Source organism: Choloepus didactylus, chromosome 23 (assembly GCF_015220235.1).
Source record: "Choloepus didactylus isolate mChoDid1 chromosome 23, mChoDid1.pri, whole genome shotgun sequence".
NCBI lineage: Eukaryota > Metazoa > Chordata > Mammalia > Pilosa > Megalonychidae > Choloepus > Choloepus didactylus.
The window spans coordinates 27,420,995-27,446,967 of record NC_051329.1 but is presented as its reverse complement, the minus strand read 5'-3'; the positions used below and the strand labels follow the sequence as shown (position 1 = coordinate 27,446,967).

The following is a 25,973-nucleotide window of genomic DNA, read 5'->3' as shown; positions in this document are numbered from 1 at the left end:
TATACAAATTGAACAGCTTTAAAATCAAGTACTTGATAAGAGGAGTATTTCATCTAATAATTGAAGAAGGAATGACAGAATTAAAACATTCTAAAGAATGAGAATTCTAATTCTAATGAATCAGAACAAATGAAACATTCATTCATTCTAATGAATGAAGAAGAATGACAGAAGGGAAACCTACAGACTAAAAGAAACTTAAGTGACATGTCAACCATGAGCCTGGACCCGGCATCATGGGATTGAGAAAGTTCTTGACCAAAAGGGAAAAGAGAAATGAAATAAAATAAAGTTTTAGTGGCTGAGAGATTTCAAAAGGAGTCAAGAGGTCACTCTGCAGCGTATTCCTATGCATTATATAGATATTCCTTTTTAGGTTTTAAGTGTATTGGAATAGCTAGAAGGAAATACCTGAAACTGTTGAACTGCAACCCAGTAGCCTGGATTCTTGAAGACAATTGTATAACTAGGTAGCTTACATGGTGTGACTGTGTGACTATAAAAACCTTGTGGCTCATACTCCCTTTCTACAGGGTATAGACAGATGAGTACAAAAATGGGGATAAAAATGAAATGAAAAATAGAGTGTGATGGGTGTGATGGGGTGTTTTAGGTGTTCTTTTTTACTTTAATTTATATTTTAATTTTTATTTTTTATATTTTTGGGGTAATGAAAATGTTCAAAAATTGTGATGAATGCATAACTATATGATGGTATTGGGAACAAGTGACTGTACACTGTGGATGATTGTATGGCATGTGAATATATCTCAACAGAACTGAATTTTTAAAAAATATTAAAATAGTATGCAAAAAAATCATAAGAAAAACTAAGACACAAGAAATTATGGCTGGTCTGAAGGAAAAACAGAAATTCAGGAAACACCAACAAAGATGACTAGACTTTGAACATACTAGATAAAGGATTTTTTTAAAAACAGTGTTCAATGTGGTGAAAGAAATAAAGGAAAACAGCAAGAAAGAACAAAAAGATATCAGGAAAACTATGAATGAACAATATAAGAATCTTAATAAAAAAGAAGTTTTAAAAGGAACCAAACAGAAATACTATAGTTGAAGACCACAATAACTGAAATGAAAAATTCCCAGGAGAATTTCAACAGCAGATTGGAGCTGGCAGAAGAAAGAATCAGTGATCTTAAAGATAAGACAATTGAAATGATTTGGTCTGAGGAACAGAAAGAAAAAAGAATGAAAAAGAGTGAAAACAACCTAAGAGACCTTTGGGATACCATCGTACCAATATACGCATTATGGGAATCCAAGAAGGAGAGGAAAGAGAGAAAGGGGCAGAAAGAATATTCAAACTAATAATGGCAGAAAACTTCCCAAATTTAATGAAACATAAAAATACACATTCAAAAAGCCTAAGAAACCCCAAACAGGATAAACTCAAACAGAACCATGCTCAGGCACATAATACTCAAACTGCCAAATGCAAAGGACGAGGAGAGAGTTCTGAAAGCTGCAAGAGAAGAGCAGTGTGTTAAGTAAAAGGGAGCCCCAATAAAATTAAGTGCCAATTTCTCATAAAAAACCACTAAGGCAGGAAAACGGTGAGACAAAATATTTAACAGGGGTGGGGGGGGGGGGTGGGAAGAGACAATTGCCAACCAATAATTTTATATATGGTGAAATCATCCTTCAAAAATGAGGGAAATATTAAGACATTCCCAGATGAACAAAATCTGAGGGAGTTTGTCACCCATAGATCTGCCCTATCTATGCTAAAGGGAGTTCTTCAGACAAAAGGGATCCACCAAACAGTGGATCAAAGCAGCAAAAAGAAATAAAACCTCTGGTAAAGGTAACGATGTGGGTAATTACAAAAGCCAATATGACTATACTGCAATTTTTGGTATGTAACTCCACTTTTCATTCTTACATGTTCTAAAATGCATATGCATAAAAATAAATGATAAATCCATAGTTTCAGAAATACAATGTATAAAGATACAATTTGTAACAAGTGTAACAAAAAGGTGAGGAAGGGCAGAAGGGCACAGGAGCAGTATTTGTGTATGCTACTGAAGTTAAGCTTCAAATCGAAGGTGATTGTTTTAGATTCAGAATGTTAAAATCTAACCATAAAGAGAGTATCTGAAACTGTATATATACTGAAGGAAAGGAAAAGGGATGCAAAATGGTATACTTCAAAAACATATGAAATTTGGCATTAACAGAAGAATAGAGGGACATAAAAAGTATAAAACTTACAAAGACAAAGTAGAAAAATGGCAGAAGAAAGCCCTGTATTTTTACTCCTTTAAATAAAAAGAGTTTGAACTCTCCAATCAAAAGACAGAGATAGCCTAAATGGGTAAAAAAAGCATGATCCAGGTATATGCTGTTTACCAGAGACTCACTCTAAATTCAAACGTACAAGTAGGTTGAAGATGAAAGGATGGAAAGAGAATTCCATTGTGGTATGCAAATAACCAAAAGAATAGACTTTAAGTCAAAAATTGTTACAAGGGAATAAGGATACTACATATTGGTAAAGAGAGCAATTCAACAAGAAGACATAATTATTAATATTTACAATAGTTATAATTCAAGATGGCCAAAACCATCTTGAAAATGAAGAACAAAATTGCAAAGATACAGTAATCAAAACAGCATGGTACTAGCAAGAGGACATACATACAGACCAGTGAAATTGAACTGAGAATTCAGAAATCAACCCTCACATCTGTGGTCAACTGATTTTTGACAAGAGTGCAAAGTACACTAAATGGAGAAAGAATAGTCTTAAGAAAAGGTTCTGAGAAATCTGGATATCCATATACAAAAAGAATAAATGTGGATCCCTATTTTACACCAAACACAAAAATAACTCAAATTGGATCGGAGACCTAAATATAAGAAATAAAACTATAAAAACCCTAGAAGAAAACATACGGAAACATCTTCAGGACCTTGTGTTAGGCAATGTGTTTCTTAGACTGTACACCAACAGCATGAGCAACAAAATTAAAAACACATAAATAGGACTTCATTAAAATTAAAAACATCTGTGGATCAAATGACTATCAAAAAAGTAAAATGACAACCAACAGAATGGGAGAAAATACTTGGAAACCACATATGTGATAGGAGTTTAATATCTAGAATATATAAAGAACTCCTACAACTCAACTTAAAAAAGACAAAAAAAAAAAAAAAGGGCAAAACACATAAGTAGATACTTCTCCAAAGACACACAAATAGTAAACAAGCACATGAAAATATGTTTAAAATCAACAGCCATTAAACAACTGCAAATAAAAACTACAATTAGATAACATTTCACACCCATTGCAATGGCTACTATTAAAAAAATGGAAAATAACAAGTGAACAAGAGGCTGTGGAGAAATAGGAATACCAGTATGCTGATGAAGGGACTGTAAAATGGTGCAGCACTGTGGAAAAGTTTGGCAGATTCTTAGGTACAGAATTACCATATAACCCTGCAATCCTGCTTCTAAATATAAACCCAAAACAATTGAAAGCAGGAAGTCAAACAGATATTTGTGCACTGATATTCATAGAAGCATTATTCACAACAGCCAAAAGGTAAAAGCAACCCAAGTGTCCTTCAACAGATGAATGGATAAACAAAGTAAATATATACAATGTAATATTATTCAGCCATAAAAAGTAATGAAGTGCTGGCAGATGCTAAACCTTGAAAACATCATGTTGAGTGAAATAAGCCAAACACAAAAGGACAAATACTGTATGATCTCTCTTACATGAAATAATTAGATTACACAGATTCACAGAGTCAGAAACTAGAATACAGGTTACCAGGGGCTGGGGTCGGGGTGGGGATTGGGAAGTTAAGGCTTAACTGGTACAGAATTTCTTTTTGAGGTAATGGGAAAGTTTGGTAATGGATGGTAGTGATGGTAGCACAACATTGTGAATGTAATTAACAGCAATGAACTGTATGTTTGAAAGTGGTTAAAACGGGCAATTTTAGGTTGTATGATACCAGAATAAAAATGCAAAAAAAATCCATGGAACTTAGAGTGAACCCTAATGTACACTATGGACCATAATTAATAGTGTAATTACAACAATATTGTTTCATCAACTGTAATAAAGGTACCACACGCATGCAAAATGATAATAGGAAAAACCATGAGTGTTGGGGTAAGGTATATGGGAACTCAGTATTTTCTGCATGGTTTTTTTTGTGAACTTTCAACGGCTCTACTTAAAAAAAAATAAAGCTTAAATGACCCTCATACAATGAGATGTAAAATGGTACAGACCCTTTGGAAAACAGTCTGGCAGTTCCTCAGATTTAAACATGGAGTTACCACTGTCTGTAATTTCTGTGCAATTCTTCTGCAAACCTAAAATGCTCTAAAAGTAAAGTTTATTTAAAATAAAAAAAGAAAAAGAAAAAGTTATCACAGGACCCAGCAATTCCAGTCTTAGGCATCTACCCAAGAGAAATGAAAACATATATACACGTAAAATCTTGTACACAAATATTTATAACAGCATTATTCTTAATAGCCAGAAGGGGCAAACAGCCCAAATGCCCATCAGCTTATGAACAGATGAACAAAATGTGTTATACACATACAATGTAATATTATTTAGCCATGAAACGGAATTAAGTACTGATAAATACTACAACATGGATGAACCTTGAAAATACTATCCTATGTTAACGATGCCCGACACAAATAGTCACATATTATATGATTCCATTTACGTGAAATGTCCAGAAAAGGCAAATCTTAACAGACAGAAAGTAGATTAGTGGTTACCTAGGAATGGGGAGTGATGCATAGGGGATAATAGCCAAAAGGGTATAGGGTTTCTTTGGGAAGCAATCAAAATGTTCTAAAATTTACTGTGGTAACAGTTGCACAACCCTGTAAATGTACAAAAAGCCCCTGAATTGTACACTTTAAAATGGTGAATTGTGAGGTATGTGAATTATATCTCAATAAAGTTGCTTTTTTTTAAAAAAAAGTAAATAAGAACTTGCCTTCTCACACCTTGCTGCCCTTCACCTCATCTACAGTTAACTATTTGAGAATTCTCTCCAGATACTTCTCTGTGCATATACCTACAAAGGGGGTGGGGGTGAGGTCATACTATATTTACTGTCTGGCAACTTATTATTTTCAATTAGCGTATTAAGTCCTTCCTGTACTTTCAGAGGGCAGTTCAGTAGGTCATTAGATTCCAATATACCATAATTTAACCATTCTTCAATTGTTAATACATTTTAAGATATTTCCACTTTTCCATTACCCCCAAAAATGTCACAATGACCACACTTGCCCATACCCCTGCATGAGTCAGTATTTCTGCAGGACTGATTTAATTGTGGGGTAAAGCAATCTTCCCCTCACAGTAAAGTATCCAGTCCAAGATCACGTATTGGATATAGCTGTTTTATCTCTTCAGTCTCATTTAATCTGGGGCCTGTATTATATTAATTCAAACAGTATGCTGTTTAATAATTAAGCTATTAATTGAATAGTTAATAATTGATTTTAATTTTTCACACTTCCCCTCCAAAGTGAGACCATGTTTCTTTAGATAGGAAAATAATACTTTTTCATTCTGTTTTCAAAATGTCTTTGATGCTTTATCTATATATTGATTCTAAATTTTTAAAAAAATAGAAGATTGTGGAAAGATGTGGAGTGGGAAGCTCCAGGTATCAGTCATCCCACCAAAACAACAACTGAACTAGCAGGATCTGTCTGAACCAACTATTTCAAAACTCTGGAGTCTGGTGGAACACCGTGCAGCATCCAGGGAAGAGTTGGAAAAAGAGACTGGTAAACTGTGGTAAATATCGATGAATTTCACCCTCCCTTTAGTAGCTACCCCAATCCCCCATTCCCCTAGCCAAGAGGCAGGTGGCAGGCAGCAGTGGAAACAGTGGCCAGGACTACTGGTACAGCGTGAGGGTGACAGGGTGGACTATAAGAACCTAGTCCTCCAAAATATGGGGGTGTGTAGTTTGATGACTGATCACTGCTTTTGATCAGCTACTTCAGATCTCTGGGTCTTGGCTCTGAGGGTGGCCAGTGCTGCAATCCCCCTCAGGTAAAACTTACAAAGGAGTCTGAAAGAGGTAGTACCTGTTTTGTTTTGTTTTTCCTTTTCTTTTTCCATTCCCCATTTGGGAAAAAAAAATAGTTCAGAAAAGTAACAAATTGACAGCTTCAACACTCAACAACAAAAACCCAAGTAAAAGCATTATTTTAAAAAAATAATGGAAATAACAAGTGTTAGAAAGGATGTGGACAAATATGAACCCTAGTACACTGTTGGTGACAACATAAAATGCTGCAGCTGCTACGGAAAACAGTTAGGAGGTTCCTCAGAAAATTAAACACAGAATTACCATAGCATCTCCCAACTCTAGGATACCCTAAAGAATTTAAAAGCAGGGACTCAGATATCTGTACACCTCAGTTCATCACAGCATTATTCACAATAGCCAAAAGGTGGAAACAACCAAATTTCCATCAACAGATGAATGGATAGACAAAAGGTGGTATATCCATAAACTGAAATATTATACCGCTACGAAAAAGAATGAAGTTGTGAGACATGCTACAAAATGCCTCAACATGCTACAAAATATCTTGACAACATTATGCTAAGTGAAATAAGCCAGCCATTAAAAGACATGAAAGAGGAAGATGGAGGAATAGGAGACAGAGAGCTAACTTCCCCACCATGGAATAACCAGAAAAAAGGCAGAGAACGACTGGAACAGGGTACAAGTGGCCACAAAGGGAATTCTACATTATATAGGGAGGATCTGGATGAAAAAGTGGAGAAAATATGTCTGAGAGGATGAGGTGAGTTCATTCAATTGTGTCCGCACCTGGGGCCCCCTGCTATGTGTGGGCGGGGCAGCTGCAAGAGGAGTGGTACACTCCCACACTCCTATCTCCACAGCCAGCTGGGGAATCATGTCTCAGTACCACAGCCAGGAGCTCCCATGTGGGAACCTGGGAACACGCAGAAACCATGTAGCAATGCCCAGTGCCTATCCACCAACCTGAAGCAGGCCACTGCAGTTGCCTGGTGTTCTAGTTTGCTAATGCTGCAGAATGCAAAACACCAGAGATGGATTGGCTTTTATAAAAAGGGGGTTTATTTGGCTATACAGTTACAGTCTTAAGGCCATAAAGTATCCAAGGTAACACATCAGTAATCGGGTACCTTCACTGGAGGATGGCAAATAGCGTCCGGAAAACCTCTGTTAACTGGGAAGGCACGTGGCTGGCGTCTGCTCCAAAGTTCTGGTTTCAAAATGGCTTTCTCCCAGGACGTTCCTCTCTAGCAAGCTTGCTTCTCTTCAAAACGTCACTCACAGCTGCACTCCGTTTTCCTCTCCTTGAGCCAGCTCATTTATATGGCTCCCCTGATCAAGGCCCACCCCGAATGGGTGGGGCCATGCCTCCATGGGAGTATCCCACCAAAGTCACCACCCACAGCTGGGTGGGGCACATTCCAAGCAAATCTAATCAGCACCAAAAGTCTGTCCCACAAGACTACATCAAAGATAATGGCATTTGGGGTACAAAATGCATTCAAACCGGCACACCTGGTTTTTGGGGAGGAGAGGGGAAACAGAAACAATGTGACAACTGGCCAGCAAGAGAGACATTCTGGGACCTGCTGCCTATATCCTTTCTCCAGAGGCCCTGGGTGCTCACGGTGTGCATGGGCAGAGAGGCAGGGACAATGGAGAGAGTCACACTGCAGGGCCAGGAGCTCCACCACCACCTCAGGGGCCTGCAGGTACATGCTTGCCTGTACCTAACAGGCACCCTGGGTTGACTGCGGGCTGGGGAAGGACAGCTTCTCAATCCCACAACCCGCGATCAGTCCACCCAGGAACCTGGCCCATCATGCCCACAAGCGGAGTCTCTGCCTCAGAAGACGGTGTCCATCCCCCACCCCCAAGGCTGCTGGCTTTCAGCACACACGGAGACCTACTGCACTGACCGGACTTTCACCTGGTCTCAGCAGGCTGCCGCAGGGTAGAGAGAGGCAGGCTTGAGGGAAAGAGGTGGTCCAAGAGTGCCATCAGCTGGGAACACAGGGAAAGTGCACTCTGGCAAACTGCCTTTCTGCCCAGTCTTCAACAAATTTCCAAATGGACTCGTATCTCCCACAGGAGGCCTTGCCCTTGGTCTCACTGGGAATTACTGACAAACCAAGTACCAAAGGAGACCTTCAACGCAACCCCAAGCAACTATAAAATCTTAGGCGAGTGAGGGAATCAACTTTCAAAATAACATTATCCATAGTGTACAACAAATTGTTCAAGTACCATCATATAGTTGTGCATTCAACACCACAATCAGTTTTTGAATATTTTCATTACACTGTAGATGATTGCAGGGTAGATGAACGTATCTCAATAAAACTGAATTTTAAAAATAATAACATTATAAGGTATTCAGATGCCAAGAAACCAACAGAAAATCACAAAGAACATGAAGATGTAAGAAGATATGGCCAAGCCAAATGACCAAATTTAAAAGAGGGAGGAGACTCAGAATATGGAACAACTAAACAAAGATATACATAGAAATCTCCTAAATAACTTCAATGGGTTGGCTGAAGACATAAAGGATATCCAGAAGATACTAGAAAAGCATAAAGAATTATTCAAAAGAATAAAAAGAAAAACAGCAGAGCTATGGAAACGAAAGACAGGCTACATCAAATTAAAAATACACTAGAGCTCTTTTTCTTAGCACTTGGAGGCAGTCAGCTGCCTCAACATGAAGCTGAACATCGCCTTCCCATCCACTGGCTGCCAAAAGTTCACTGAAGTGGACAATGAACACAAACTTCATACGTTTTATGAGAAGGGTATGGCCACAGAAGTTGCTGCTGGCGCTCTGGGCGAAAAGTGGAAGGGTTATATTGTCCAAACCAGTGGTGGAAATGACAAACAAGGTTTCCCCATGAAACAGGGGTGTCTTGACCCATGGCCGTATCTGCCTCTTAATGAGTAAGAGGCATTCCTCTTATAGACCAAGGAGAACTGGAGAAAGAAAGTGCAGATCTGTTCAGGGTTACATTGTGGATGCCAATCTGAGTGTTCTCAACTTGGTGATTGTGAAAAAAGGAGAGAAGGATATTCCTGGACTGATACTACTGTGCCTCGTTGCCTAGGGCCCAAAAGAGCTAGCAGAATTCATAAACGTTTCAGTCTCTCTAAAGAAGATGATGTCCACAAATATGCTGTGAGAAAGCCCCTGAACAAAGAAGGTAAGGAACCCAGGACCAAAGCACCCAAGATTCAAATGTGTCATTACTCCATGTGTCCTACAGCATAAATGTCGGCAGACTGCCCTGAAGAAACAGCGTACTAAGAAAAATAAGGAAGTGGCCAGAGAATATGTTAAACATTTGAATGAAGGAGGCCAAAGAAAAATGCCAGGAACAGATTGCCAAGAGACAGAGGCTGCCCTCACTGAGAGCTTCTACCTCTAACTCTCACTCCAGTCAAAAACAAGATTTTCTAAGAGTAATAAATAAATAAAACCAGACATTTATACACACACACACACACACACACACACACACACACACAACACAACAGCAGACGTGAAAAGGCAGAAAAAAGCATAAGCGAGCTAGAGGACAAGGAAACTGAATTCGAATGAACAAAAGAACAAACGGTGAAAAAGATGGAAAATGCTGAATTGGATCTCAGGGAAATGACTGATGACACGAAGCACACAAACGTAAGAATCATTGGTGTCCCAGAGGGTGAAGGGAAGAGTAAAGGGATAGGAAGATTATCTGAGGTGAAAATTGGGGAAAACTTCCCAACCCTTACTGAAGAAAAAATAGGCAAATCAAAGAAGCTCAATGAACTTGAAATAGAATAAATCCAAATATACCCATTTCAAGACACATACTAATCAGACTGTCAAATGCTGAAGAGAAGGAGAGCCCTGAAAGCAGCAAGAGTAAAGCGACTCACCACATACAGGGAAGCCACATAAGACTTAAGTACTGGCTACTCAACAAGCACCAAGGAGGCAAGAAGTCAGTGTTACGATATTTAACATTCTGAAAGAGAAAAATTGTGCTTCATGTTATCAATCATTTCCCTTTATCCTTCAAAAGTGAGGAAGAGTTTAAAATTTTCACAGGCCAAAAAAAAAAAAAAAAAAAAAAGCTGAAAAGAATTTGTTAACAAAAGATCTGCTCTGCAAGAGATACAAAAGGGAATACAGTTGGCTGGGGAAAAAAAAAAACAAACAGGACAGAGAGGTCTGGAGGAGGGCACAGAATTAAAGAGTATTAGTAAGGGTTACTTAAAGGATAGAAACAGAGAGGGGAAAAAAACAGATCTGACAAATAAAAACCAAAGGATAAGATTGTTGAATCAAGAACTGCCTTTACAGTAATAACTGAAAATTAACAGATCAAACTGCCCAATTAAAAGATACAGATTGGCAGAATGGATTAAAAAGCATGACCCATCTATATGCTGATTACAAGAGACTCATCTTAGACCCAGTGACACGAAGAGACTGAAAGTGAAAGGATGAAAAAAAATATTCCACATAACAATGAAAAAAACAGCAGAAGTAGCTATACTAATATCAGACAAAATAGAACTTAAATGCAAAGACGTCATAAGAGACAATGAAGGACACTATATATATTAATAAAAGGAACAATTCACCAACAAGAAATAACAATCATAAATGTTTATGCACCTAATCAAGGAACTCCAAATTACATGAGGCAAACACTGGCAAAACTGAAGGGAACAACACGTCTCTATAATAATATTGGGAGACTTCAATACACCACTCTCTTCTATAGATAGAACAATCAGACAAAGGATCAATAAGGAAATAGAGAACTTAAATAATGTGATAAATGAATCAGGTCTAACAGACATACGTATATTGTTGAATCCCAAAACACCAGAATATACATTCTCCTGAAGTGCCCATAGAACATTCTCCAGGATAGATCATATGCTGGGTAACAAAAGAGTACTGAATAAATTTTAAAAGACTGAAATTATTCAAAGCACTTTCCCTGGCTATAATGGAATGAAGCTAGAAACCAATAACCACCAAAGAACTGGAACTTTCACAAATACATGGAGGTTAAAAAACACACTCTTAAACAATCTGTGGATCAAAGAAGAAATTGCATGAGAAATCAGCAAATATCTGGGGTCAAATGAAAACAAGAATACAACATATCCAAACTTATGGGATGCAGTGAAGGCAGTGCTGAGAGTGAAATTTATAGCACTAAATGCCTACATTAAAAAGGAAGAAAGAGCTAAAGACCTAACTGAACTGAAGAAGCTAGAGAAAGAACAGCAAACAAACCATAAATCAAATAGAAGAAAAGAAATAACAAAGATTAAACCAGAAATAAATGACATGGAGGAGAAAAAAAAAAAAAAAAGAATGAATCAATAAAACCAAAAGTTGGTTATTTGATAGTATCAGCAAGATTGACAAACCCCTACCAAGACAGGCAAAGTCAAAAAGAGAGAAGATACAAATAAAATCAGAAATGACAGGGGGTCATTACCATGGATGCCAAAGAAATTTAAAGGAAAAAAAAAAAAAAAAAAAAATCATGAGCGGATACTATGAACAACTGCATGCCAACAAACTAAACAACTTAGATGAAATAGACAATTTCCTAAAAACACAAGAACAACCTATACTGACTAGAGAAGAAGAAAGACCTCAACAAACCAATCACAATTAAAGAGAGTCAATCAGTCATCAGACATGTGGCCTCTCTCTCTAAGCCACCTTGGCAGATAGACTCATTGCCCTCCCCTCTACATGGGCCCTGACTCCCAGGGGTATAATCTCCCTGACAACGTGGGACATGACTCCTGGAGATGACCCTGGACCTGGCATCATGTGACTGAGAAAGCCTTCCAGACCAAAAGGGAAAACAGAAATGAAACAAAATAAAGTTTCTGTAGCTGAGAGGTTTCAAACGGAGTCAAGAGGTCACTCTGGAGGTTATTCTTATGCATTATATAGATATCCTTTTTTAGTTTTTAGTGTATTAGAATAGCTAGAAGGAAATACCTGAAACTGTTGCTGCAATCCAGTATCCTTGATTCCTGAAGGCAACTGTATAACTATATAGATTATATGGTGTGACTGTGTGATTGTGAAAAACCTTATGGGCTCACACTCCCTTTATCCAGTATATGGACTGTTGACTACAAAAATGGGGACAAAAAGTAAATGAATAATAGGAGCATGTTCAGTTTGCTAATGCTGCTGGAATGCAAAACACCAGAGATGGACTGGCTTTTATAAAAGGGGGGTTTATTTGGTTACACAGTTAGTCTTAAGGCCATAAAGTGTCCAAGGTAACACATCAGCAATCGGGTACCTTCACTGGAGGATGGCCAATGGTGTCTGGAAAACCTCTGTTAGCTGGGAAGGCACGTGACTGGTGTCTGCTCCAAAGTTCTGGTTTCAAAATGGCTTTCTCCCAGGACGTTCCTCTCTAAGCTGCAGTTCCTCAAAAATGTCACTCTTAGTTGCACTTGGGATATTTGTCCTCTCCCAGCTTCTCCAGAGCAAGAGTCTGCTTTGAACAGCTGTCTTCAAACTGTCTCTCATCTGCAGTTCCTGTGCTTTCTTCAAAGCGTCCCTCTTGGCTGTAGCTCCTTTTCAAAATGTCACTCTCAGCTGCACTGAGTCCCTTCTGTTTGCCAGCTCATTTATATGGCTCCAGTGATTTAATTTAGACCCACTCTGAATGGGTGGGGGAACACCTCCATGGAAATTATCCAATCAGAGTCATCACCCACAGTTGGGTGGGGCACATCTCCATGGAAACACTCAGAGAATTACAATCTACTTAACACTGATAGGTCTGTCTACACAAGATTACATCAAAGATAATGGCATTTGGGGGGACATAATACATTCAAACTGGCACAGAGGGGATGGGAGATGGGATGTTCTGGGTGCTCTTTTTACTTTTATTCTTATTTTTCTTTTCTTTTCTTTTTTTTTTTTTGAGTAATGAATGTGTTCAAGGGCTGATTGTGATGATGAATGCACAACTATTTGATGATAATGTGAACAACTGATGTACACTGTGGATGACTGTATGGTATGTGAATATATCTTAATAAAATTGCAGGGGGGAGGAGGAAAAAAAAAAAAAAAAAAAAACTTCTGACAAAGGAAAGTGAAGGGCCAGATGGCTTCACAGGGGAATTTCACCAAATATTCCAAAAAGAACTAACACCATTCCTGCTCTTCCAAAAAAAATTTGAAGAAAAAGGAACACTACTACCAAACTCATTCTATGAAGCTAACATCACTCTAATAGCAAAACCTGATAAATATATTACAAGAAAGGAAAATAAAGAGCAATCTTGCTAATAAATACAGATGCAAAAATTTTCAACAAAATGCTGGCAAACTGATGAACCTTGAGGACATTATGTTGAGAGAAGTTAGCCAAAAACAGAAGGACAAATACCGTATGGTCTCAGTAATAAGAAATCACACTAATGAGCAAACTTTGAACAAAGATGTCTGTGAGTAAAGCTGAAAGAGGTGGGATAGGGGAATGTAGGACACCAGAGGTAAAGACAGATGATGAAGACTGGGACTGTGCAACTTGGCAAAAACTGGAGCGGCCAATGACTGTTGCTAAATATAGAAATATAAAAATGTTCTCACATGTGTGAGAACAAATGAATGTCAACCATGCAGAGTGTTGAAAAAGGGATGGGTGGTATTTGGGCAAAAAACATAATCAAACCAAACTGGAGTCTATGGTCAACAGTAAAACTGTAATATGCTTCCATTAAATGTAACAAAGGCAATATACCAAAGCTAAATGTGTATCAGAGAGGGATGTAAGGGAGGACGATGGGATTCTTGGTAGTGGTGTTGTTTTCTGTCCTTACTATTAAATTGTATTGTATGACATTTTTATTTTTATTATCTTTTTTATTATTAACCAAAAAAAAAAAAAAAAAACTTTTTCATAATAATATGTTCAAGTGCTGTGGTGATAAATGTACAACTATGTGATGATGCCGTGAACAACTGATTATACACTGGGTGGTTGTTATGTTATATGACTATATCTCTATAAGACTATAGGAAAAAAATATAAATAGAGGTAAAAGTGCTGGAGAAAACATGGAGAGAGGGATGTACCTATTTACTGTTGATAAGGAGGCAGAATGGTGTAGCCTTTCTGGAGGTCACTGTGGTGGCTCCACAAGAAGCTAAGTATGTGGGGCCACAAGGTCCTACAACCTCATTATGGGGTATGTATTTGGAAGATCTGAGAGCAGAGACATGAATGGACATTTGCACACTGGTGTTTATGGAGACAGTATACATGATTTGCAGTGGGTGGAGGTAGCCTAAGGGTACACTGACTGAGGAACAGAATGGTGAACTGTGGTGTAAGCGTACAATGGAATACTGAGCAACTACGAGAAGGAGTGAAGCTGTGAGACATGCAAGGAGGTGAATGGATCCTGTAGACAGCATGTTGAGTGAAGTATGCCAGAACAAAAGCGAACACTATAATGCCTCACCAATATGGACTAACTACAACGTATAAACTGAGAACTGAATCTTAGAGCACAGCCTAACAGGGAAATGATTACTATAATGGTCCCTAGATTGTAAGCTCTTACAGCAGTCAAATCTATTCCTGAATTGTAATGGCTATCTCTAAACTCTGAAATGTTGATTCCTTAATGTATAACCTGATTGGTCTCTGGAACATTGGGTGTCTGTGTTACACCAGAAACTCAGAGCTAGAGCTCAGCAGATATGAATATCAGTATTAACACATACAGCAACTGTTTAAAAAAAAAGAAAAGCTGAAATAGAGCTCAGACTTCAATTAAAGATATGAATAAAGCACATCTGGTTAAGACTAAAGCAAATCGAGCCAAAGGGTAAAGGTTGAAACTGACTGTGTGTTAAAACTTCAACTTCCATATGAGACCAAGGGAAGAAATGTTTATGTGGTGTAGGATCTATATTTTCTAAATAATAGAACTTCTACAGTCAGTTTGTTCAAACACTACAATTACAAGGAACTTTGAATAGGAAGTGAGCTATGATAAATCTGTATAGATTAGAATGAAATAGCAACACATCCTAAAGTAATCTGGGTGGAGAATAAAAATCTATATTCGGGGCCCTCCTAAAGAGCTGGGGGAGGATGCAGAGGTGTTGGGCTTCCTCACCTGGATTGCTGATGATGTTCTCACAAACACTGGGGACTGACGGCTTGATGTGCTGAGCCCTCTATCTTGGGGCTGGCCCCTACGAAGCTTGTTGCTGCAAAGAGAGGCTAAACCTCCTTATAACTGTGCCTAAGAGTCTCCCCCCACCCCAAGTGCCTCTTTGTTGCTCAGATGTGGCCCTCTCTCTCTAGCTAAGCCACCCTGACAGGTGATCTCGCTACCATCCCCACTACGTGGGACCTGACTCCCAGGGGTGTAAATCTCCCTGGCAATGCAGGATATGACTCCCGAGGATGATTCTGGACCCAGCATCATGGGATTGAGAACACCTTCTTGATCAAAGGGGGGAGGGGAAATGAAACTAAATAAAGGTTCAGTGGCTGAGAGATTTCAAAGGGAGTCGAGAGGTCACTCTGGCGGACATTCTTACGCACTATATAGATAACACTTTTTAGGTTTTACTATACTGGAATAGGTAGAAGCCAATACCTGAAACTACCAAACTCCAACCCAATAGCCTTGACTCTTGAAGACGATTGTATAAAAATACAACTTACAAGGGGTGACAGTATGACTGTGAAAACCTTGTGGATCACACTCCCTTTATCCAGTGTATGGATAGATGAGTAGAAAAATGGGGACAAAACCTAAATGAAAAATAGGGTGGGATGGGGCAGGGGGTGATTTGGGTGTTCTTTTTTTTATTTTTATTTATTTTTATTTTTTTTTAATTAAATTCAGTTTTATTGAAATACATTCACACACCATACAATCATCCATGATATACAATCCACTGTCCACAGTATGATAACATAGTTATGCGTTCATCACCACAGTCTATCTCTGAACATTTTCCTTACATCAGAAAGAACCAGAACAAGAATAAAAAATAAAAGTGAAAAAAAACACCCAAATCATCCCCCATCCCAACCCATTTGTCCTTTAGTTTTTATCCCCATTCCTCCACTCATCCATACACTAGATAAAGGGGGTGTGATCCACAAGGTCTTCACAATCACACTGTCACCCCTTGTAATCTACATTATTATATAATTGTCTTCAGGAGTCCAGACTGCTGGGTTGGAGTTTGGTAGTTTCAGGTATTTACTTCTAGCTATTCCAATACATTAAAGCCTAAGAGGTGTTATCCATATAGTGCATAAGAATGTCCACCAGAGTGACCTCTCGACTCCATTTGGAATCTCTCAGCCACTGAAACTATTTGGTCTCATTCTGCATCCCCCTTTTGGTCAAGAAGATACTCTCAGTCCCACGATGCCAGGTCCACATTCATCCCCAGGAGTCATACTCTGCGTTGCCAGGGAGATTTACAACCCTGGGAGTTGGGTCCCACGTAGGGGGGAGGGCAGCGAGTTCACCTGTCGAGATGGCTCAGTTAGAGAGAGAGAGGGCCACATCTGAGCAACAAAGAGGTACTCAGGGGGGAGACTCTTAGGCACCATTACATACAACTTTAGACTTTCCTTTGTGGTAATGAGCTTCATAAGGGCAAGTCCCATGCTTGAGGGCTCAGCACATCAAACTGCCAAGTCCCAATGTTTGTGACAACATACGCTAGGGGATCAGCATCTTACAGTTTAGAGATAGGCCTTACAATTCAGGGATAGAGTTAACTGCTGTAAGAGCTTACAATCTAGGGACTATTACAATTATTGTGTCCACGTTAGGCTATGTTCTAAGATTCAATTCTGAGTTTACACATTGTAGTTAGTCCATATTGGTGAGGCATCATCCCTATCACCATGTTTTCTCCAACACTTTTACTCCTATATATATATTTTCCTACAATTTTATAGAGTTATATTCACATACCATACATTTATCCACAGTGTACAATCAGTTGTTCATGGTATCATCATAAAGTTGTACATTTATCACCACAATCAGCATTTGAACATACTGATTACTACAAGAAAAATTTTTTTTTTTTTTTTTTTAGCAATAAGAAAAAATGATAAAAAGAAAAATAACATGTCATACAATACAATATACTACTAAGGACAGCAAATAACACCACTACCAAGAATCCCATATTACTCCCCTATATCCCCTTCTCATATACATTTAGCATTGGCGTATTGCCTTTGTTACATTTAATGGAGGTATATTGCAATGTTACTATTGACCATAGACTCCAGTTTGCTTTGATTATGTTTTCTCCTGAATACCATCCCTTTTTCAAATTTCTACATGGTTGATATTCATTTGCTTTCCCACATGCAAAAACATTTTTATATTTGTATATTTAGTAACAGCCATTGGCCACTCCAGTTTTTGCCACGTTATACAGTCCCAGTCTTTATCATCTATCTTTACCTCTGCTGTCATACATTCTCCTATCCCACCTCTTTCAGCTTTACTCACAGACATCTTTGTTCAGTGTACTTACAATACTGTGCTACCATCACACAGTATTATGCTATCTATTTCTGGATCTATGCAATCAATCCTAAACATTCTGTAGTCCTTCAGCATCAAATGGCTGATCTCTGCACTCTTTCTACCTCCTGGTCGCCTGTGTTGTCAGCTTTTAACTCCCAAAGTTTGTTCATTAATGTCTGTTCATATTAGTGAGACCATACAGAATCTGTCCTTTTGTTTCTGGCTAACTTCACTCAACATAATGTCCTCAAGGTTCATCCACATTATTACATGATCCATGTCTTTGTTCTGTCTTACAGCTGCATAATATTCCATCATGTGTATATACCACAGTTTGTTTATCCACTCGTCCTTTGATGGACATTTGGGCTGTTTCCATCTGTTGGCAATTGTGAATAATGCTGCAATAAACATTGGTTTACAAATGTCTGTTTGTGTCTTAAGTTCCAGTTCCTCTGAGTATATACCCAGCAATGGAATAGCTGGGTCATATGGCAAATCTATATTTAGCTTCCTGAGGAACCTCCATACTGTCTTCCAGAGTGGTTGTACCATTCTACATTCCCACCAACAATGAATAAGTGTGCCTCTTTCTCCACATCCTCTCCAGCACTTGTCATTTTCTGTTTTTTGGATAATGGCCATTCTGGTAGGTGTGAGATGGTATCTCATTGTGGTTTTGATTTGCATTTCCTTAATAGCCAGTGAAGTTGAGCATTTTTTCATATGCTTTTGAGCCATTTGTATTTCCTCTTCAGAAAAATGTCTGTTCATGTCTTTTGCCCATTTTGTAATTGGATTGTTTGTCTTTCTGTTACTGAGATGCAGGATTCCTTTATATATTCGGGATATTAAACCCTTATCTGATATGTGGTTTCCAAATATCATCTCCCATTGTGTAGGCTGCCTTTTTACTTTTCTGACAAAGTCCTTTGATGTACAAAAGTGTTTAATTTTGAGGAGATCCCATTTGTCTATTTGTTCTTTGGTTGCTCGTGCCTTGGGTGTGAGGTCTAAGAAACCACCTCCTTTCACAAGATCTTTAAGATATTGCCCTAAATTTTCTTCTAAGAGTTTTATGGTCTTGGTGCTAATGTTTAGGTCTTTGATCCACTTTGAGTTAATTTTGGTATAAGGTGTGAGATGGACATCCTCTTTCATTCTTTTGGAAATGGATATCCAGTTCTCCAAACACCATTTATTGAACAGGCTGCTCTTTCCCAGTTGCTTCGGCTTCACTGCCTTATCAAAGATCAGTTGTCCATAGATGTGAGGGTCTACTTCTGAACACTCAATTCGATTACATTGATCAGTATATCTGTCCTTATGCCAGTACCATGCTGTTTTGAGCACTGTAGCTTTGTAATATGCTTCAAAGTCAGGTAATGTGAGACCTCCCACTTCACTCCTCTTTCTTAAGACATTTTTGGCTATTCGGGGCATCTTACCCTTCCAAATAAATTTAGTTATTGGTTTTTTCTATTTCTGTAAAGTAGGTTGTTGGGATTTGAATTGGTATTGCATTGAATCTGTAAATCAGTTTAGGTAAAATTGCCATCTTAACTACATTTAGTCTTCCAATCCATGAACATGGTATGTTCTTCCATTTTTTCAGGTCTTGCTCAATTTCTTTTAGCAGTTTCTTATACTTTTCTATGTAAAGGTCTTTTGTGTCCTTGGTTAAGTGTATTCCTAAATACTTGATTCTTTTGGTTGCTATTGTAAATGGGATTTTTTTCTTGATTTCCTCCTCTTGTTGCACATTACTTGTGTATAGGAACACTACAGATTTTTGCGTGTTGATCTTGTAGCCTGCGACTTTGCTGTATTCATTGACTAGTTCTAGTAGCTTTGCTGTAGATTTTTCTGGATTTCCTACATATAGAATCATGTCATCTGCAAATAGTGAAAGTTTTACTTCTTCCTCTCCAATTTGGATGCCTTTTATTTCTTTTTCTTGCCTAATTGCTCTAGCTAGAACTTCCAACACAATGTTGAATAGCAATGGTGATAGTGGGCATCCCTGTCTTGTTCCTGATCTTAGAGGAAAAGCTTTCAGTCTCTCCCCATTGAGTGTGATGTTAGCTGTGGGTTTTTCATATACTGCCTTTATCATATTGAAAAAGTTCCCTTCTATTCCTATCCTTTGAAGTGTTTTCATCAGGAAAGGATGTTGAATTTTGTCAAATGCCTTTTCTTCATCAATCAAGATGATCATGTGCTTCTTCTGCTTTGATTTATTGATGTGGTGTATTACATTAATTGATTTTCTTGTGTTGAACCAGCCTTGCATACCTGGAATAAATCCCACCTGGTCGTGGTATATAATTCTTTTAATGTGCTGCTGGATTCGATTTGCGAGTATTTTGTTGAGGATTTTTGCGTCTATATTCATTAAAGAAATTGGTCTATAATTTTCTTTTTTTGTAGTATCTTTACCTGGTTTTGGTATTAGGGTGATGATGGCTTCATAGAAAAAGTTAGGTAGCTTTCCCTCTTCTTCAATTTTTTTCAAGAGATTGAGCAGGATTGGTACTAATTCGTTCTTGAATGCTTGGTAGAATTCACATGTGAAACCATCTGGTCCTGGGCTTTTCCTTTTTGGGAGCTTTTTGATGACTGACTCAATCTCTTTACTTGTGATTGGTTTGTTGAGGTCATCTATTTCTTCTTGAGTTAATGTTGGTTGTTTATGCTTTTCTAGGAAGTTGTCCATTTCATCTAAGTTGTCTAGTTTATTAGCATATAGTTACTCATAGTATCTTCTCATTATCTCCTTAATTTCTGCAGGGTCGGTAGTTATATTTCCTTTCCCATTTCTGATTGCATTTATTTGCATCTGCTCTCTCTTTTTTTTTGTTAGCCTAGCCAGTGGTCCATCGATTTTATTGATTTTCTCAAAGAACCAACTTCTGGTTTTGTTGATTCTCTCTATTGTTTTCCTGTTCTCAATTGCATTTATTTCTGCTCTAATCTTTGTTATTTCTTCCCTTCTGCTTGCTTTGGGGTTAGTTTGCTGTTCTTTCTCTAATTCCTCCAGGTGAGCAGTTAACTCTTCAATTTTTGCTCTCTCTTCTCTTTTAATATAGGCATTTAGGGCAATAAATTTCCCTCTCAGCACCGCCTTTGCTGCATCCCATAAGTTTTGATAAGTTGTGTTTTCATTGTCATTTGCCTCGAGGTATTTACTAATTTCTCTTGTAATTTCTTCCTTTACCCACTGGTTTTCTAAGAGGGTGTTGTTTAGCCTCCATATGTTTGTGAATTTTATGACCTTCTGCCTTTTATTTATTTCCAACTTCATTCCATTGTGGTCTGAGAAAGTGTTTTGTATAATATCAATATTTTTAAATTTGTTGAGACTTGCTTTGTGACCCAACATGTGGTCTATCCTAGAGAATGTTCCATGAGCACTTGAGAAAAAAGTGTATCCTGCTGTTGTTGGATGTAGTGTTCTATAAATGTCTGTCAAGTCTAGTTCATTTATCATACAATTCAACATCTCTGTTTCTTTAGTGATCCTCTGTCTAGATGTTCTATCCATTGATGAGAGTGGTGTATTTAAGTCTCCAACTATTATTGTAGAGGTATCTATTTCTCCTTTCAGTGATTGCAGTGTTTGCCTCATGAATTTTGGGGCATTCTGGTTTGGTGCATAAATATTTATGATTGTTATGTTTTCTTGATGAATTGACCCTTTTATTAATATATAGTGTCCTTCTTTGTCTCTTTTAATTGTTTTGCTTTTGAAGTCTAACTTGTCTGATATTAATATAGCTACTCCCGCTTTTTTCTGGTTGTTGTTTGCATAAAATATCTTTTTCTAACCTTTCACTTTCAGTCTATGTTTGTCCTTGTGTCTAGAGTGAGTTTCTTGTAGATAGCATATAGATGGGTCCTGTTTTTTAATCCATTCTGCCAGTCTGTGTCTTTTTATTGGGGAGTTTAATCCATTTACATTTAGTGTTATTACTGCAAGGGCAGTACTTTCTACTACCATTTTGTTTTTTTGGAATTTATATGTCATATCTTATTTTTTCCTCTCCTTTTACCTTTCCTGATAATCTTCATTTCTGCACTCTTCTCCAACTCTCTCTCTCCTGTCTTTTCCTATCAGCCTGCAGCACTCCCTTTAGTATTTCTTGTAGTGCCAGTCTCTTATTCACAAACTCTCTCAGTGTCTGTTTGTCTGAAAATGTTTTAATCTCTCCCTCATTTTTGAAGGAAAGTTTTGCTGGATATAGAATTCTTCGTTGGCAGTTTTTCTCTTTCAGTATCTTAAATATATCATGCCACTGTCTTCTTGCCTCCATGGTTTCTGCAGAGAAATCTGTACATAGTCTTATTGACTTTCCCTTGTATGTGATGGATTGCTTTTCTCTTGCTGCCTTCAGAATCCTCTCTTTGTCTTTGACATTGGACAATCTGACCAGTAAGTGTCTTGGAGTAGGTCTATTGGGATCTATTCTATTTGGGGTACGTTGTACTTCTTGAATCTCTAATTTTCTGTCTTTTATAAGAGTTGGGAAATTTTCAGTGAATATGTCTTCTATTACTCTTTCTGCCCCTTTTCCCCTCTCTTCTCCTTCTGGGATACCCATAACACGTATATTTGTGCGTTTCATGTTGTCACTCAGCTCCCTAAGACCCTGCTCATATTTTTCCATTTTTTTCACCATCTGTTCTTTTGTGTGTATGAATCCGAATGACCTGTCTTCCAGTTCACTGATCCTTTCTTCTGCCTGTTCAAATCTACTGTTGTGTCCCTCCATTGTGTTTTTCATCTCCTCCATTGTGGCCTTCATTCCCATGAGTTCTGCCATTTGTTTTTTTAAGTTTATGAATTCTTCTTTATGGTCAGCCAGTGTCTTCTTTATATCCTTCAGCTCTTTTGCTATATCTTCCTTCATTTCATCAAATTTATTTAGCATTAGTTGCCTCCACTCCTGTGTCTCAGCTGAGCTATTAGTTTGTTCCTTTGGCTGGTCCATGTTTTCGTGTTTCCTGGTATGGCTTGTTATCTTAAGCTGTCTAGGCATCTGATTCTCTTGATTAGTTTATTTTGGAGCTTGTTTTCTGTCTTTTACTTAGTGGTTTTCTTGTTGGTTGGCTTTGTTTTCTGGCCTCTGTTATTCAGTTCAACTTATTCTAGACCTCTAACTTAGGTTCTATTTAGTTGATCGGAATTTTTCCCCTCTTGTTTTTTCTGTTTCTTGCTCTGCCTCTATGTAACCTTTTTGTGAGTGGGTCACCTCAGATATGGTCGACCCTAGTCAGATTTTCCCAGTCTAGTGAGGCCCAGGTCTCATTGGGAGGGTATGGAGTTTTCCTGAGAATGAGACCCTCCTATGAGACCTTTAGAATTGGTGCTTTTCCTCTCCTGTCCAGCAGGTGGCGCTGGCCAGCCCGCAGCGCCCCCACCAGTGTAAGGAGGTATGGAGCCTTTAGATCTCCTGGTGACTCTGATCCTGTCAGGGGCGTGGCTGACTGAAGCTGGAATCTGAATTCCAGCCCCTGGGGTCTGAATTCCCAGAAGGAGGACTGCCAGTTGAGCTGGGCCTCCCTCCACTCTCCCAATCCTCAGAATTCCAGTTGTCTCTCAAGGGCACTATTCCCTTCTCCCCTCTCCTCTTTGGGGCCTCTCCAGGTAGATTCCTTGGTCAGCCTGAGTTGCCAATTAAAGACGGGGGTGGAGGCCTTCAGTAGTGAATACGGAATTCAAAGACACTGTGGGTACTCTGTCTCCTCTCAAGCCCAGCCTAGTCCCTCAACCTGGGCTTTCCAATAGAAAATAACCACATATATTACTTTTAGACTAAAGAAAAAAAAAAAAAAAAAAAAAAAGTAGAAAAGAAATCAAGAAAAAGAAAAAAGGAAAAAAAAAAAAAAAGGGTCTCTTTCAAACGTTTTTCCCCAGCCTGGAAGTTTTGTCAGTGTCAGAATAGAGCATTTAAAGATATGCTTTGGGCTATTGTCTGATTAGCCCATTCACACACACCGGCACTTTCATACCCTGACCTCTGACCTCACCTACAGCTGGGATATACCTGGGGAGGTAGGGAGGGGGGCAGTTCTCCCTACTGCCCAGGCTGGAATCTGGGTGGGGGGTGGGGAAGAGGCTCGCTCTTCTCTACCCCTTTCATGATTCCTGACCCCCAACCCCATCCTTCCCATTTCCTTTGATGTTATTTTGTTACAGCTTTTTAAATATTTTTAAAAATTATTTAACCCCTGGGGATGGAGACTGAGGAGGGAGTCAGGGTATGAAAGTGCCGGTGTGTGTGAATGGGCTATTGTCTGATTCTGATTCTGATTCTTTCTGGTGTAAGGAAAATGTTCACAAATAGATTGGGGTGATGAATGCACAACTATACAATGGTACTGTGAACAGCTGATTGTATACCATGGATGACTGTATGGTTATATGCACATATCTCAATAAAGCAATTTAAAAATATATATATACTGGTAAATTGAATTCAGTCACACATTAAAAGAATTATACACCATAACCAAGTAGGGTTCATTCCAGGCATGGAAGGGTGGTTCAACACAAGAAAATCAATCAATGTAATACAACACAGTAACAAATCAAATCGGAAAAATCATATGATCATCTCAAGTGATGCTGAAAAGGCATTCGAAAAAATTCAGCATCCTTTTCTTATAAAAACACTTCAAAAGGTAGGAATTGAAGAAACTTCCTCAATACAGTAAAGGCCATATATTGTACTCTGAAAGTTATCGCCTTTCTGCATGTATGTTATATTTCACATTAAGGAAATAACTGAAACCTTGGAACTGTAAACTATAACATTGTTTGAAATTTGCTCTCTAACCTCTTATTAACTTGTACTTTAAAAGTTATTACTTTTCTGTATATATGTTATATTACACAAAAAAGGTAAAAACAAAATTGAAAGAAGAAAAACTCAATTAAATTTTTGTTTATTTTAAAAGTAAATAAATAAAATTTTAATCAAACAGATAAGCATCATCTTACATTATTACAGCAATGTAAATATTAAACACTATAGGCCAAGTAACATGCTGAGATTACATTTCCTTCTCTAAAGGGCTCATTTGTGACCTACCAGGATCAATGGAAGCATAAGATTCCTATTCCTAGCATCAAGGTCAAATGATTTTTCTTTTCTTGATTCATGTATGAGAATTTGATAGCTGGGACTTGCAGGCTTCCCTCATCTGCATGATTAGTTCTACACCATAGATGTGACTTACAGGAAATCTTTACAAAGGTAAAACATCATTTAATCTTCCTACTGATGCTGTAACTCACCGTTCAGGCATCTGTTAAGGAGAAATTACTGAATTCCATACTTAAAAATCAAAACTCACGAGTTTAGATGAGAATAACGCACTCAACCAAGTGAGACACTGAGCAAACCTGGACTATAAGAACACAGGTGGAGGCGGGGCAAGATGGCAGACTGGTGAGCTGTATGTTTTAGTTACTCCTCCAGGAAAGGAGGTAGAAAGCCAGGAACTGCGTGGACTGGACACCACAGAGCAATCTAACTTTGGGCATACTTCATACAACACTCATGAAAACATGGAACTGCTGAGATCAGCGAAATCTGTAAGTTTTTGCGGCCAGGGACCAGCACCCCTCCCTGCCAGGTTCAGTCCCATTGGAGGAAGGGCTGTCAGCTACAGGAAGGAGAAGGTAGAACTGCAGTGGCATCCTGTATCAGAAACTCATTCTACTGATCCAAACTCCAACCATAGATAGACAGAGACCAGACACCAGAGAATCTGAGAGCAGCCAGCCCAGCAGAGAGGAGACAGGGATAGGAAAAAAACAACACGAAAAACTCCAAAATAAAAGCGGAGGATTTTTGGAGTTCTGGTGAGCGTGGAAGGGGGAAGGGCAGAGCTCAGGCCCGAGCTCGGGCCCTGAGGCGCATATGCAAATCCTGAAGAAAAGCTGATCTCTCTGCCCTGTGGACCTTTCCTTAATGGCCCTGGTTGCTTTGTCTCTTAGCATTTCAATAACATATTAGATCTCTGAGAAGGGCCTTTTTTTTTTTTTTTTTTTTTAATCCTTTTTTCTTTCTCTAAAACAATTACTCTAAGAAGCCCAATACAGGAAACTTCAAAGACCTGCAATTTGGGCAGGTCAAGTCAAGAGCAGAACTAGGAGAGCTCTGAGACAAAACGCAATAATCCAGTGGCTGAGAAAATTCACTAAACACCACAACTTCCCAAGAAAAGGGGGGTGTCCGCTCACAGCCATCATCCTGGTGGACAGGAAACACTCCTGCCCATCGCCAGCC

The 25,973-nt window shown here is 38.5% G+C and overlaps 1 protein-coding gene across 6 annotated transcripts in view; it reads right to left on the bottom strand.

Annotated features, from left to right (window-relative positions):
• Positions 1-25,973, bottom strand: part of MTMR3 (myotubularin related protein 3) — a 212,476-nt gene that overhangs the window by 85,081 nt on the left and 101,422 nt on the right. Inside the window, exon 1 of one of the 6 annotated variants that reach the window (XM_037817083.1) lies at positions 4,283-4,349. The exons of the other annotated variants lie outside the window; for them this stretch is intronic. The gene's annotated coding sequence lies outside the window, so the exon portion shown is untranslated. Of the gene's footprint in view, positions 1-4,282; positions 4,350-25,973 lie in introns of those variants that run through there. 6 annotated transcript variants of the gene reach the window in all.